The sequence below is a fragment of the Ictidomys tridecemlineatus genome, chromosome 10 (genome assembly GCF_052094955.1).
Source record: "Ictidomys tridecemlineatus isolate mIctTri1 chromosome 10, mIctTri1.hap1, whole genome shotgun sequence".
NCBI classification, from domain to species: Eukaryota; Metazoa; Chordata; class Mammalia; order Rodentia; family Sciuridae; genus Ictidomys; species Ictidomys tridecemlineatus.
This window is the reverse complement of record NC_135486.1, coordinates 31,670,639-31,684,120: the sequence shown is the minus strand read 5'-3', so window position 1 is coordinate 31,684,120 and position 13,482 is coordinate 31,670,639. Positions and strand designations below refer to the sequence as shown.

The 13,482-nt window shown below is 47.7% G+C and overlaps 2 long non-coding RNA genes across 4 annotated transcripts in view; one reads left to right on the top strand and one right to left on the bottom strand.

Moving 5' to 3' along the window:
• The window catches only part of LOC144367176 (uncharacterized), a 62,813-nt gene extending 61,985 nt beyond the window's left edge, over nucleotides 1–828 (bottom strand). Inside the window, exon 1 of the long non-coding RNA XR_013426476.1 lies at nucleotides 701–828. This is a non-coding gene — a long non-coding RNA (uncharacterized LOC144367176). The remainder of the gene's footprint in view (nucleotides 1–700) is intronic.
• Nucleotides 829–3,059: 2,231 nt separating this feature from the next.
• Nucleotides 3,060–11,357, top strand: LOC144367172 (uncharacterized). 3 transcript variants are annotated; one of them, XR_013426472.1, is made up of 3 exons: nucleotides 3,060–4,674; nucleotides 5,489–8,324; nucleotides 10,680–11,357. It is a non-coding gene; the product is annotated as an uncharacterized LOC144367172 (long non-coding RNA). The 3 variants fall into 3 exon arrangements; XR_013426473.1 differs by having other exon boundaries at nucleotides 3,060–5,683; nucleotides 6,502–8,324; XR_013426471.1 differs by having other exon boundaries at nucleotides 3,060–8,324.
• The last annotated feature ends 2,125 nt before the right edge of the window (nucleotides 11,358–13,482 follow it).

The window sequence follows — 13,482 nt, the reverse complement described above, 5'->3', positions numbered from 1 at the left end:
CTAAGGGGCACACCCAGCTGTCACTCAGCAACGAAGTCCCATTCCATGCCTCTTTCGTACTACTTGCTGCCAAATACAGAGATATAGCTCAATATGATTCTGCCCTGACCTAAAGTGGGCTCTAAGCCCTCCTCCTGAGGACCCCCCCGCCCGGAGGTCTGTCTTTGGGCCACACTGACCTAACAATGTAGAGCTAAGGGTAGTTTCCTAAATCTTAAGCTTCAAAATCACCAACATGCTTTTTAAAATACAGATTCCTGGGCCCCACCCTATTCTAAGAATTCCCTAGGTGGGGGCCTGAGTCTATTAAAACTCCCTGGACCAGTGGTTTTATTAAAGTGTGGTCCCCAGAGCAACAGCAGTATCTGAGAACTTGCTAGAAATGCAAGCTCTCCCTCTGTACCCCCTACTCACTGAGTCAGAGGCTCCGGAGATGGGGCTCAGTAGTCCCCATTTTATCAGCCTTCCAGGTGATTCCAATGCCCACCCAAGTCTGAGAACCACCCTGGGTATCTGAGTAGAGTCAAGTTCAAGGGCTACTGATGCAACCAGCTGTGTAAAACTCTGATTCCAACTGTGGACCCTTTGGGCCATTCCAGCCAAGCTCAAGTGGTAGGGACATCTTTAGTCTTCTCTAAGTGACTGGCCTGTAGAGAGGAAAAGGCTAGAATAGACAGCTTCTCTGAGGCTGGAGATGTACCTGGCAGCAGTTCCTGCCGGCTACGGGACAGCCAGCCAGGCAAAGGCCCTTCTGAAAGGCTCTATTCAGAGCTGTTTGATGAACAAACACCACCACTTTTTTCCTTTCCCCTGAACCTGGAGCTGTGACCAGAACCGTTTGTAGTTTCGGTGGTGGCCCCAGGAAAGGGACCAGGCAAAAGAAGATTCATCCTGGGGAGCCAGGCCCTGCCGTTGTCTTGATTTCAGACGTCTAGGCTCTAGAATTGAGAGAAAAATGGATTTCTGTTGTTTTAAACCACTCAGTGTGGTCATTCATTCCAGTTACGTTAGGCAACTAACTCCTCCATCCTCCCCCAAGCCGGAGCCCACTGGTGGCCTTCCATGGCTGGCTTGGTTCCCATTGGTGCATTTTAGTCTCCTGTTATCTCCATGAAATAACAGTTTCCATGTGAATCATGCTTTATAATTTACCAGGCACTGACAATATCCCAGTTTTCATTTGATCCTCACTACCAACCTGAGGGTTTGAAGTCTTGTTAACCCACCATTTTTATAGAAACAGCTAGAGAGATTAAAGAGATTATCCTCTGAACTCGTGATAAATAAGCAGAAGAAGCAAGACTGACCGTAAACACTCTGACTCTTTAGCCAGGGTTCTTTAAAAATAATTTTTTTGGGGGGAAGTTTAATGACACATATGCACTTAAACTACACAAAACACAAATGCCAAGCTCAAGGAAATCAACATAACCCACACAACCACCATCTAGTTCAGGCAGAGAACCTCCTCGCCTGCCTGCCAGGTGCCCCCTGCCAATCACTCTTCTTCCTTTCCTTCTCCCCAAGGAAATCACAATCTCCCCACAGGTGGGTACCTTCCACTGGGCCACACACCCCATTCTGGCCTCCATGTCTTTAAGAATCAATGGAGGCAGCAGCAAAGAACCAGAAGGCTGCATAAGTACTAGGGAGCCCCTGAAGCTACATTCTCTAGGCCTCTTCCCTATCCCTTTCTTTAGAAAACTGCCAACTGGTTTTGACATTTCCAGAACCATAAAATCTGGGAGTAGCTGTCACTTTTTAAAAGCAGTGAAGCCATGACTTTTCACAGGAAGCAAGGGAAGTGGGGAAGGCAGAGGACAGATGCAAATACGGGATGATGGATGGGTTAGAGAGACAAAACAATAATTACCAAGTCCCCAGGACAGCTGTCTACCACTTCTTCCTCCCAGAGCTGTCTCTGCTATCTGGCAGGGATCAGCAAGATTGGCTCCAAGATTAGGAATTCCTCTTGCCCAGGGGCAGGTCAAAGCCCAGAGCTTCTTGCCGATCCCTCTGTGTGAGTTCATGACCTTTGCCTTCTCCAGGAGTCTGGGCTCCTACTCTTGGTGTGGGAGGACGGGACAGGAACAGGGGCGAGTAAGAGAATGGGAACTAGTCAGAAAGCTCCAGCCAGGAATCTGAGCTATCAGTCTTTGCCTGACTTCTGGGAAGTCACTTAGTGTCCTGGGCTGTAGATCCTGCCCTCTGAAGCAAGGGCGAAGCGTCAAGTCCCTCTGGGGTGGTGATGGGTTCACACTAATGCAGACCTGAGACACTCACGCAGGCTCCCAGATGAAGAGACAAGCCGACAGCTCCTTGTGCCAATGGCCAGCCTCCAGATCACACGCCCTGGGCTACCCACTTGTGCAGATGGACCTCAGGCAGGAAAACCAAGGGCTCTGGAGGGACCAAAGGAGCCCAGGGAAAGTGACAGCTCAGCCAGCTCTCCATTTGATTGTCCTCTCGCTTTTCCTTGGACTAGGTGTTTCAGGTCTTCCAGCTCCTGGGGAAATTCATACTCCTGGGATTGTTTTCTGGAGGGTGAGTGGGTATGGGGGCGGGGTGGGGGGGGTCCTGTGTGTGGCCTAAGTTCCAAGAAAACCGGCTTTACAGATTAGGAATGGGAAGCCCTCCAGAGTCCTGATTCAGCCACTGAGAATGTGCCTGAGCAAGTCACTTCCACGTGGGCCTCTGCTCCTGTGTTTGATAATAATGACAACTTTTTTGTTTACTAAGCACAAATGAGGTGCTACAAACTGGGTATTTAGTAGCTGCCCTGTCTACCTCACACAAATCCTGTGAAGATCAATTATATACTTCTTCAAAGAGTTAACATAGAATCACCAACAAGTTGACAATTGCCTTCGTAGGTATATACCCACAAAGCATTGAAAACAGAGACGAAAACAAATACTCATTCACAGATGTCCACAGCAACACTGTTTGTAATAGTCCCCAAATGGAAACAACCCAATTATCTATCAGTGGATGGACCTATCAACAGATGTGATGGATACATACAATGGAATATTATTCCGCCTTTAAAGCCTTTAAAAGGAAGAAGTAGTGATGCTTTCTACAATTTGGATGAACCTTAAAGACATTATGCTAGGTGAAAGAAGCTAGATGCAGGGGTTGGGGATTTAGGTCAGTGGCAGTGTGCTTATATAGTATGCACAAGGCCCTGAGCTTAGTCCTCGGTCCTGGAAAAAAAAAAAAAAAGGAAAAAGAAAAAGCCCAATGTAGAATGACATATTGTATGATTTGTTTTACATAAAATACTCAGAATAGGCAAATCCACAGAGACAGAACAGATTAGTGGTTGCCAGGGGATGGGGGGAGGGGCCAGATTGGGGGAGTGATTGCTTAATGGGTACAGGGTGTTCTGCTGGGGTGACAAAAACTTGAAACTAGAGAGGAATTATGGGTGCACGATTTTGAGATGGCACTGAATTGTACATTTCAAAATGGCTCATTGTATATGATGTGAATTTCACCTCGATAAACATATATCTGTTTTTGGAACGCAGTCATCGGTGCGCATGGCCGCCCGCTAGCTTTCCTCCTCTAAAGCGAGAAGGGGTCAGGGAAGCTTGCTTCAACTTTCCTCGAACAGCACATTGCAGCCATGCTCTGCTACATATGGTTGGAATCAGCCTGCTGGGCCAGTGTTGTTGCCAAACTGTGCCGGCATATGTTATCCATGCATACACTGATGTGCCCACAGGCTGCGGAGCTCAGAGCACACAGTTCCCACGAGGAACGCCCCTCCACTGTGAGCGCTTGTGCCTGAGAGCTCCTCATGGGCCCATCTCAAGCGGCAGGGGTCAGCAAATGCAATGAGTTCCCGTTAGCATTGAACCTCTGCGCTCACAGCAGTGCCTGGTCAGGGCTCAGGTAAAGGTGAGACAGGCTCTGGAGACAGGAGAAGCTGCACGCCAGTGGGAAGCTGCCTGGGCAGCGACCACAATGCTATGCGCAGGCAGGATTTGCTCTCAGCTCCTTAATAGCACACCACACTCCCATGCCACCTCCTCCCACACTTAAAGCATCGGCTTTCCTTTAGGAGAGTCCCTGGAGAGGTAGGGGCTGAAGGGGAGCCAGATCCCAGAAGGGAAAGGATGTGCAGTAAGTGGGGAGAAGGGCAGCTGGATCACTGCTGTTCTCGGCACTGTGGATGGGTTCCCAGGCTCCTCTGCTGCTGGCACGGGGGTTCTATTAAATAAAGACCCCCAGCATTGCTGGGCGTGGTGGCTCATGCCTGTAATCCCAGCGGCTTGGGAGGCTGAGGCAGGAGGATCGTGAGTTCAAATCCAGCCTCAGCAACTTACCAAGGCCCTAAGCAGCTTAGTGAGACCCTGTCTCTACATAAAAATAAAAAGGGCTGGGGATGTGGCTCAGTGGTTAAACACTCCCAGCTTCAATCCCCAGTACCAAAAAAAAAAAAAAAAAAAAAAGGATCTCAGAGTGGCCGAGCAGATGGGGCAGTGTGTGGCTGCTCCTGAACTCACCAGGAAAAAGCTGCTTTCCTAGACCATCACGGGGCAGGAAACACCAGCTCTCCTTCCTCCACCCACCCCGAGGACACAGGCATCTAGCAGGTTCCTGGTCACCAAACTCTGGATGAGCTGTCTTGCTGCCCCAGAGGTCTCAGACCCTGTTGAGCCACAGGTGAGTGGAGGTGAGTCTACGCTGCGGGGTTCCCTTGCTCTGGGTTGGTTCTGCGGTCACTGCACAACCCCCCGGGGCCCTGCCCAAACACTCAAGGTGCCCTCTGCCTTGCCACTCAACTCCCAGATGCCACAGGCCTATGGTAATGGCACCTTAGTGCTTCCTTGCATTTCCCAGGCCTGGGAGCTACCGGGGCTTCGTGAGAAGCTGATTGGCAGCCAAGAACTATCCTAGCTCAATGGTGGCCATGGAGTGGGCCCTCCATCAGGACACAGACAAGAGCTGGAGTGAAGTACTGTGATCAAGGATAGGGAGGTGGCACACGATGGTCATTACTCGTGGCCGTGGCCCTCCCTTATGCGTCCAGGGACTGCACATAGCTCACCACTATAAGGGGCAGGTACGGGTGCTTGACCAAGGCTGGTCAGAGGCGGTTTCTGTAGTCAAAGCTGCACTGACCGAGTGAAAGGAAGAAGGGCGGAGGGAGAAGGGATTCTGCAGAAGGAAGGAAAGAGGGAAGAATAAATCCCTGCCTCCTCTGCCTGCAGCCGGCCTCCCAGGCCTCCCGCTGTGTTAAATTGGAAGGAGGCTCACGGAGCAGAGGCCAGGGCACTAATGAGAATGGACTATGTGTGTGACCCTGTTGCTTCTTCCTCTTACTTAAATGCTGCCACTGATATATTCCCCCACACAACCCCAAGCCTCCACAGGCTCCCAGCGCTGGGTCGCAGACCCAGGTCTCTAAGAACAACAGCAACCAGGCAAGGCCATCTCCCAGCTGCTAACCTTTAATTCTTCATTTTTTTTTTCTCAGATAGTGGCATTTGTTCAAGACAAATCTCACTGAAGGGTGATGTGGCTCCTCCAACAAAGACCAAGGCCTCTCTGACTTACAAGGCCTCCTCCTAGTCCCAGCCCACTGCCCCCTCCCCTCCTGGGCACGTCTGAGCTCTCTTCCCTCCTGTTGGGGCAGGACAGTATGTCTGGTGATTTATCAGACCTTTACTGAGTAGGTACCATGACCTGGGTGTAACGTAGAGTCTGAGGAGTCTGTAATGTCAGTACAAACCAGGGCCAAATTCTCAGAATTAGGCAAGGAACAGAAAGAGGAAGAAAGAAGGAGGAAAAGGAAAGCCCCTTCTCCTCTGTGCCCTTCGGTGCTGTTTCCATGGAAAGCTGGACCTGCAGGAAGCCCAGGACAGGGTACCGAGGACAGGGTGAGGCAGGTTCTGCAGCAGATTGAGTGAATCTTGCTAGGACAGGCTCTGGGATGGAGGTGGGCTCTGGGACCCCAGGAGCACATCTTCCCAGGAGAGCTCTCTTCCATCTAGTGTTCCCAGGAGGACAGGTCTTAGTTACAATGCAGGTCTCCAGACAAATGCTCAGGAACTCAACTGCTGCCCTTTCCCACCATCTGTAAGGGTGGAACTTCAGCAGCAAGAGGATCGGATGGGAGAGGGCTGGCAGTGCCTTTGAAAAGCCTAAGAAAATCTCTGTGTCCTTCCCCCAAAGGGGATCACTCACAACAATGACTTCTGATGTCCTTCAGGCAGGGGGTGTGATCAAAAGAACCTTGACCTTGGCCCCAATTTACCCCCCTGTTCATTCCTAAATAAATTCGCTCATTTATTCAGGGATTCATACTCTTTGCCAGACACCGGGCTTATGTTTAAATCTCAGCTCACCTCTGAGCTTCAGTTTACTTGTTATATGGATTTAATTGTAGCTGTGTTTCAGGGGTCTATGAAGACCAAAATGAAATTATATGTGTAGAGCAACTAGCCTAGAATCTTAAAAATATTAATTTCTTCTGCTTTCTCCCTGTAGTTCTCCAGAAAGACGTTTCCTCCTTCTGATCCTAGACCCTGCATCCTGGTTGTCCCCTTGCCCCAAGATACAGTCACTCCTGGAAGACACTGTTCTGTTGAAGTTGATGAAGTGGGAAGTTGGAGAAAGAGGGGCAGGTCCAAAGTCCATGTGGCAGGCCGGGCAGAAATGTCTCAGGAGGGTGAAGTCTGAGAACTTCTTGTGAGGCTGGCTGCAGGCTGGGAGATGGGGGAGAAAGCAAATTCTCCCGCAAGGACGTGTTGCTTAAAGTGGCTGGAGATCTAAGAAGTGGGAGGTGGGAGAGGGAGGGAATCTTTCTGTATCTTGATTGAAGATCAAAACAATTTCTATTCTTGCAAATTCCCTTAGAAATACAGCCTCCTGAGGACTGGGAAAGGAATTTATTTCTTCCCAAATCTTACCAGGCAGCCTGGCTGGAAGCCATCTGGCATTGGCCCCAGCTGGAAAGTTATGGAAGAAGCAATAGTGCCCCCCAAGACACGACAGCCACAGACACAGGGAAGTGGGTCTGTCAACTCCTGTGCTTGGTGACTCCACAGCCCAGGAGCATCCATGAGATGGGAAGGGGCAGCCCTCTCTGCTCTCCCCCAACAACTGGGGAGCTGCCCGGCCAAGATGCATGGCCTAATTCTGTGATGCTCAAGTTTGGGGTTTATGGGAGATTCACAAAATCCCCAGAGAAACACCGTATGTCTGGAACACCATTTTTATTCAAGGAGTTTGGAGAAGGGCTACAAAACATATTTTGTAAAAATAAACTTCAAATTTTGCATTATTTTTTAACATCAAATATGAGATTTCCACTTGAATGGCTGCTTTGAATCACACGCCTTCACTACCTGAAGTACAAACTCCTTCTCTCCTTTTCTAGAAATTTCATAAAGAAGTATGAACAGAGCTTTTTTTTTTTTTAAGAGCTAGTTGTTAATTAAGCAGGACTGTCCTAAATGTCACCACACCCATCCTATACTGAACTCTGAAGTCACTCAGTCGATCAGCAAAAAGGAGACCTCTGCAGAGATTCTGTATCTTTGACCAGGAGTGGGGCCAGATATGGCTGTTTTCCAGAACAGCCCCATTGGCTCTGATATGCACCCAGGGCTGGGAGCTACCTCTTATATGGAGGGCTGTGCCATCAGAAACCTAGACCCTTTGGGCCTGCCTGCTAGATCCTCAGCTCTGATTTTTCTTGCTAATGTCAGATACGTAGCCTGATTTCTTCTCCAGGAGCCAGTGCCCACATTCTTAACTAAAATCATCTTTCTGTAGATTTGGGGTCCTCCTCTCTATCCCACCAACCAATTTCCAAACAGACACCTAAGAGAGCATTTTATAAGCATCTATCACATGCCAGATGTGGTGCTAGATACTTATAATTGTTCTAAAACTACCCAGGGGCCATCCTCATTCTACAGATAAAGAACCTGAAGACCAAAGAAATTAAGGAACATGCCTGGTATTTGTGGGATTGAAACCTATTCTGTCTGACTTAAAACTCTGTTCCCTCTCAAGACAATGGCCATGCACTGTCTTCCCTATACCCCTTCTTCCCACTCTCCTTTTTAAAGCGGTTTTCTTATTTATTTGTAATTGTTTAACTGTTGATTTACTACAGGTTCCATACAGAAGGAAGCAGATAATTAGAAGAAACTAGAGTTCAAGAACTCTCACACATTACTAGGGGTCATTATTGCTGGTCTTCATAACTAATGGAGCTAGATCCCAGTCCTTCGACCTTTGGATGGACCCATGGGAAATGCTACTGGTTCTTGCTTTGAGGAATTATACCCGTCCATCCCCAGGTAGGAGCTAACCTCTTTCTTCAGTCCAAGAAGATTCAAATCTACTGCTTAGTTGGTTTTTATAACCTCCCTTCTCCCCACTCCAAACTTGATTCTCTTTTTTCTTTCTTTCTTTCTTTTCATGGCTGGGGATTGAACCCAGGTCCTCATGCATGCTAGGCCAGGACACTCCACAGATCTACATCCCCAGCCCCAAACTTGATATTTTTTGGGGGTGCTGGGAATTGAACTCAAGGGTGCTTTACCAGTGAGCTACACTGCCAACCCTTTTTATTTTGATAGGGTTTCACTACGTTTCTGAGGACCTCACTAAGTTGCTGAGGCTGTCCTCCTACCTCAGCCTCCTGAGTAGCTCAGATGACAGGCAAGTCCCACCACACCCGGTTTTATCTTTCATTCTTTATCTTTATTTAACTAATGATTAGAAAAGGCCTAATACAGGGCTGGGGATGTGGTTCAAGCGGTGGTGCGCTCACCTGGCATGCATGCGGCCCGGGTTCGATCCTCAGCACCACATACAAAGATGCTGTGTCCGCCAAAAACTAAAAAATAAATATTAAAAAAAAAATTCTCTCTCTCTCAAAAAAAAAAGAGGCCTCATACAACTCTTTTAAAAATGCTTGGAAGCACAATGATATTGCCACCCTTCCCCAGGAAGCTAGCAATTTCCTATAATAATTTATTAAAGGCCACCACTTGGCAGGCTCCATTCTAGGAGCCTATTTTTTTACTCATTAAGTTTTCCCAACAGCTCATGAGGTTAAGGTTATTGTCCCGCATTTTATGAATGAGGACACTGAGTCTCACTGATGTTTATAAGTAATTAGCCCAACTTCACAGAGGCAGTAAGTGGTAGAGCTGAGCTTTGAACATACACCTAGGTCCAAACACTTGTTCTCTCATTTACACTGGAGATTCCATATAGAGCACACTGGTCAGCAACTGAGACTCTAGAAGGAAGCCGACTTAAGCTGGTAATCCTGGCTCTGTCACTTAATTACCATGCAGTCTTGCCAAAATTAATGAGCCTTTCTGAACTTCCATTTCCAATAAGGTATTGACAACACCTTTAAGGGTTGTGGTGAGAATCTCAGAAATGAGAGTTGGTAGTTTAGAACTCACAGCTGGTCTGGTCTCATGTGATTTCTCTGGAAGCTTCTTGGGAACTGCTCTGTCTTCCATTGGTTCTCTTCAACAGCCCCAGCACATTCTGAGGGACACATTAGTTCCTGGCTCATTTCTAGAACAAAGGTGATTACCACGTATTGGGTCACTGAAGGACCAAAGGCTCCAGGCTCCAGGTTTTCCGCTCTGCCCTCTCCCTCCTTCCTTATTCAGCTCTCTCTCCCTGCACAAACCTGTGCCCATCTCAGATCCATTCACGCTTTCCAGAATTCATCTTGCCATCCTCATGTCAACAACATCAAATTTGCAATAAACTCACAGTAAAATAAGATAAGCTGTCTAGTAAGAGACAAAGGGGGTTCTCTGTCTTATTGTGACACTGGGTTATTAAAAGGAGGTTCTGAAGCCCTCCATCCATCTCCGAGAACCCAGAACTTGAGGTCGCCCTACTTTTACCACTGAATGAAAACAAGTCTTGAATCCAACATCTTCGTGGCTGTCATCCTTCTGGAAAAAGGAGACTGTCCACCATTAGGCCTTCTAATGACCCCTCGATGCCAAGGGGATAGGGAAAAACATTTCTCTTGGAAACTTTGGGAGACCATTGTTGGGTGCCAGTGTCACCAAGACTTTCCATTGAAATATCAGACTAGTTAAAAATCCCTCTCTGGCGTCAAGAGTTCTCAGGATGGGCCAGCAGCAAGGGCTGGATTGTATTACCACGATCTCTCAACTGACCTCTTTATACCCAACTCAAGAATTCTTACTCCATCCCTGGGCTATCCAAGATCAAAGCCTGTGTCATAAACAAAGGTTTGGGGGGGGTGGTAAAGGAAGGAATTGGTGGCCACAGGAGCGTCACTGTGTCTTTGCTGGTGGGAACTTGAGTCAGAGGCGCTCCATTGCTCCCAGACTGGGTGGGTCCAACGTCAGAGGCAATCTCTTTTGCCTGGTGGTTGTGGCTTAACCTGCACTTTTCTGGGTAAAGAGGAAATAGCGGTGGCCTGAACCCCTGGAAAGTCTAATTGGCCTGAAGGCCTAAGGGTTTCCTGGCCTAGTTGGTGGTGGTTACTCTCCACCCAGCATCGATTACTGAACACAGACAGACTCTATTGGGAGCCAAAAATACAAGTCATGTCATGACCCTTTGCTGACTGCCAACAAGGTGCCAGGCAATCCCCAGCTGGGCAGAGTGGGTGCAGAAATGAATAACATGGCCTCTCTCTTTAGTTTGCTTGCACCTTAGTGACCGAACAGCGCTGGCTTGACACCTCCCAGAAAGCACCCATGTCCCAAATGGACCTTCTACACATGTGGACTTCCTTGACAATCTGGGGGACATCTGTATCCCAAGTTTGGCTCCCACATTAAAGCCAAACTCTGAGGACCTAGATTCTAGAGCCACGGAAACAGAGCAGCAAGACTCAAAATGGACTTTAGAACCTCCTCTGGAAGTCAGAAAAAGGAACTTTGAACGGTGATGGTTGCCTGGAAGTGCCTCCTGGCCTGGTCCTTATCGTCCCCTCCAGCCTTCCTTCTCCCAGGCTACCTCGAAGCAGGATGAACAAGAAAAGACCTGGTACAAATCTCACTACTTAAGAAATGATCGACAAAAGTCTCCATATGGAGACATCGCCTGTTTTGGTGGAGCTTGGTTGGACAGGATCCCAGTCAATATTTGGTCCCCAAACTCTATGGCTTTTATTGTTAGTCTATGCAGTATTACTCAGCATGCTGGGATTTTTTAAAAAAGAATAATAATGAAAATAAACATCCTTACTCAATGGATGGGTTTGACCAGGCTATCTGGGCCCATCTAAGAAGTGTCCACCAGACACAATTGTCAAAATGATGAGAAATTTGTCCGCATCGTTCATAACCACTTTCATAATGAAGCTCTTCATTTTACTCTTGAGTTCGAAGCTTGCTGCTTATACACCTGCTTCATGATGAGCAGGCATTATATTGAAGCCTGGTGTCCCTAATGCTTAGGACCTTGCCCGACACAGAGTAGTTGCTCTTCTTTATTAAATTGAAATGAAATGTGTGGAAGGCCTGGTATGGATCCCTGTATTCCAGTCCCCTCTCAGCTTTACACTCCCCACACTTGGAGCAGCTCAAGCCACAATCATTAGTTGAGGGTTATCTTAGTGAAGTTCCACCCCTGATAGCAGGATGGTCATCACCCCCCCTACCCTGCCCACTTTGTAGTCTAGAGTTATAGGAAAGTGTGTGGACTTTGGAGTCATGCAGACCAAGGTTCAAATCCTTGTTCTACCCCTCACCCTCATATCACTGAGCCCCTATTTCCAATGCAAAATAACTACCGAGTTCACTACATGGGAAAACATGAAGTAAATCACCCAGATTCCAGAAGGTGGTCAGTAAAGCCTTATTTATTTGTGTTTTTTTTTTTTAAGAGAGAGAGAGAGAATTTTTTATTTATTGTTTTAGTTTTCGGTGGACACAACATCTTTGTTGGTATGTGGTGCTGAGGATCGAACCCAGGCCGCACGCATGCCAGGCGAGCGTGCTACCGCTTGAGCCACATCCCCAGCCCAAAGCCTTATTTATTATGTTTCATCCTTTCAGAAAACTCTTTTATTTATTGTTTTAGTTTTCGGCGGACACAACATCTTTGTTGGTATGTGGTGCTGAGGATCGAACCCAGGCCGCACGCATGCCAGGCGAGCGTGCTACCGCTTGAGCCACATCCCCAGCCCAAAGCCTTATTTATTATGTTTCATCCTTTCAGAGTGGGTCCCTGGCCAGGACCTTTCTGAAAGTCTAATTCATATCAACAACTCAAACCTAGTACAGCAACCCAAAGTACCATCTACCTTGACCCTTCTGGAGTCTTCAAAGTCAAATCACTTGAGGGTATCTCAATTGGTAGTTATTTAAGTAAAGGGTGTTTAGTTGAGGATTGAGGGGAGCACTTAGGTCATTAGGTCCTCTAAGGTACCAAGATTCTATGTGATCCAAATTCTAATGGTTCTCAAATGTCACTGCCTCAATGCCAAGTTCAGATTCATATATCCAGCTCCCCGTATGCATCTCCATTGAAATGCCTAATAGGCATCTCTACCTTAGCACATTTAAACTAGAACTTTGGTTTTCTGCCCAACTCTGCTTCTCCCCATCTTTTCCATGTCAGACAATGGTACTATATCACCCATCCAGTTACTCATATTAAAAATAAGGAATTGCCCCCATGCAGTGGCACATGCCTATAATCCCTCTGGCTTAGGAGGCTGAGGCAGGAGGATCTCAAGTTCAAGGACAACCTTAGCAACTTAGTGAGGTCCTGTCTCAAAATTTAAAAAGGGCTGAGGATATGCCTCAGTTATTAAGCTCCCCTAGGTTAAATCCCATTTTTAAAAAAATGCAAACCAGATCCCATTGCTTCCCCTGCTTAAAACAGGTTGTTTTAAACATTCATAATAAAACTAGATCCTCTTTGTGGTCTATAAGTATACCCTTCATGGCCCATAAGTCCCTTCATGGTGTGTAGATGCTCCTCACTTGTCTCACCCAATATTCCACTGGCTCTACATTTTAAAATGGGTGTGGCAGTCATAATCGCCACCATAGAGTGAGCCCCAGCTAGGTGCCAGGTGGGGTGCCTCATCTGCCTTACCTGGCATGATTCTTCTCACTACCACCCCTGGAAGTGTCACTACCCATAAAACGATTGTGAGTATTGAGAAAAAGTGTGTGACCATGGTAGACAGTTAGTGATGGACAAATGTTGGACTCCCTGCTTTTCCATTTATTCCAACGGTGGAGTGGGGTAGGGGTGCAGCTCAGCAAAGTCCCACTGCCGGGGTAGGGGTGGACCCCAGGCCCCGTCCTCACACATACTCTCTTGTCCACCAGTCCAACACCGGCCTACAGGGGGCGCGCTTGAGCCAAGAAGGGCGAGTACTGTCTGGCTGGGGGACCCGGGCTGCTGAAAGAGTTAAGATGCCTCTTTGCAAAGCCAGGCCTTCCCCTCCTGCATCTGCCTTTGTGGGCTTAATGAGAAATCCAG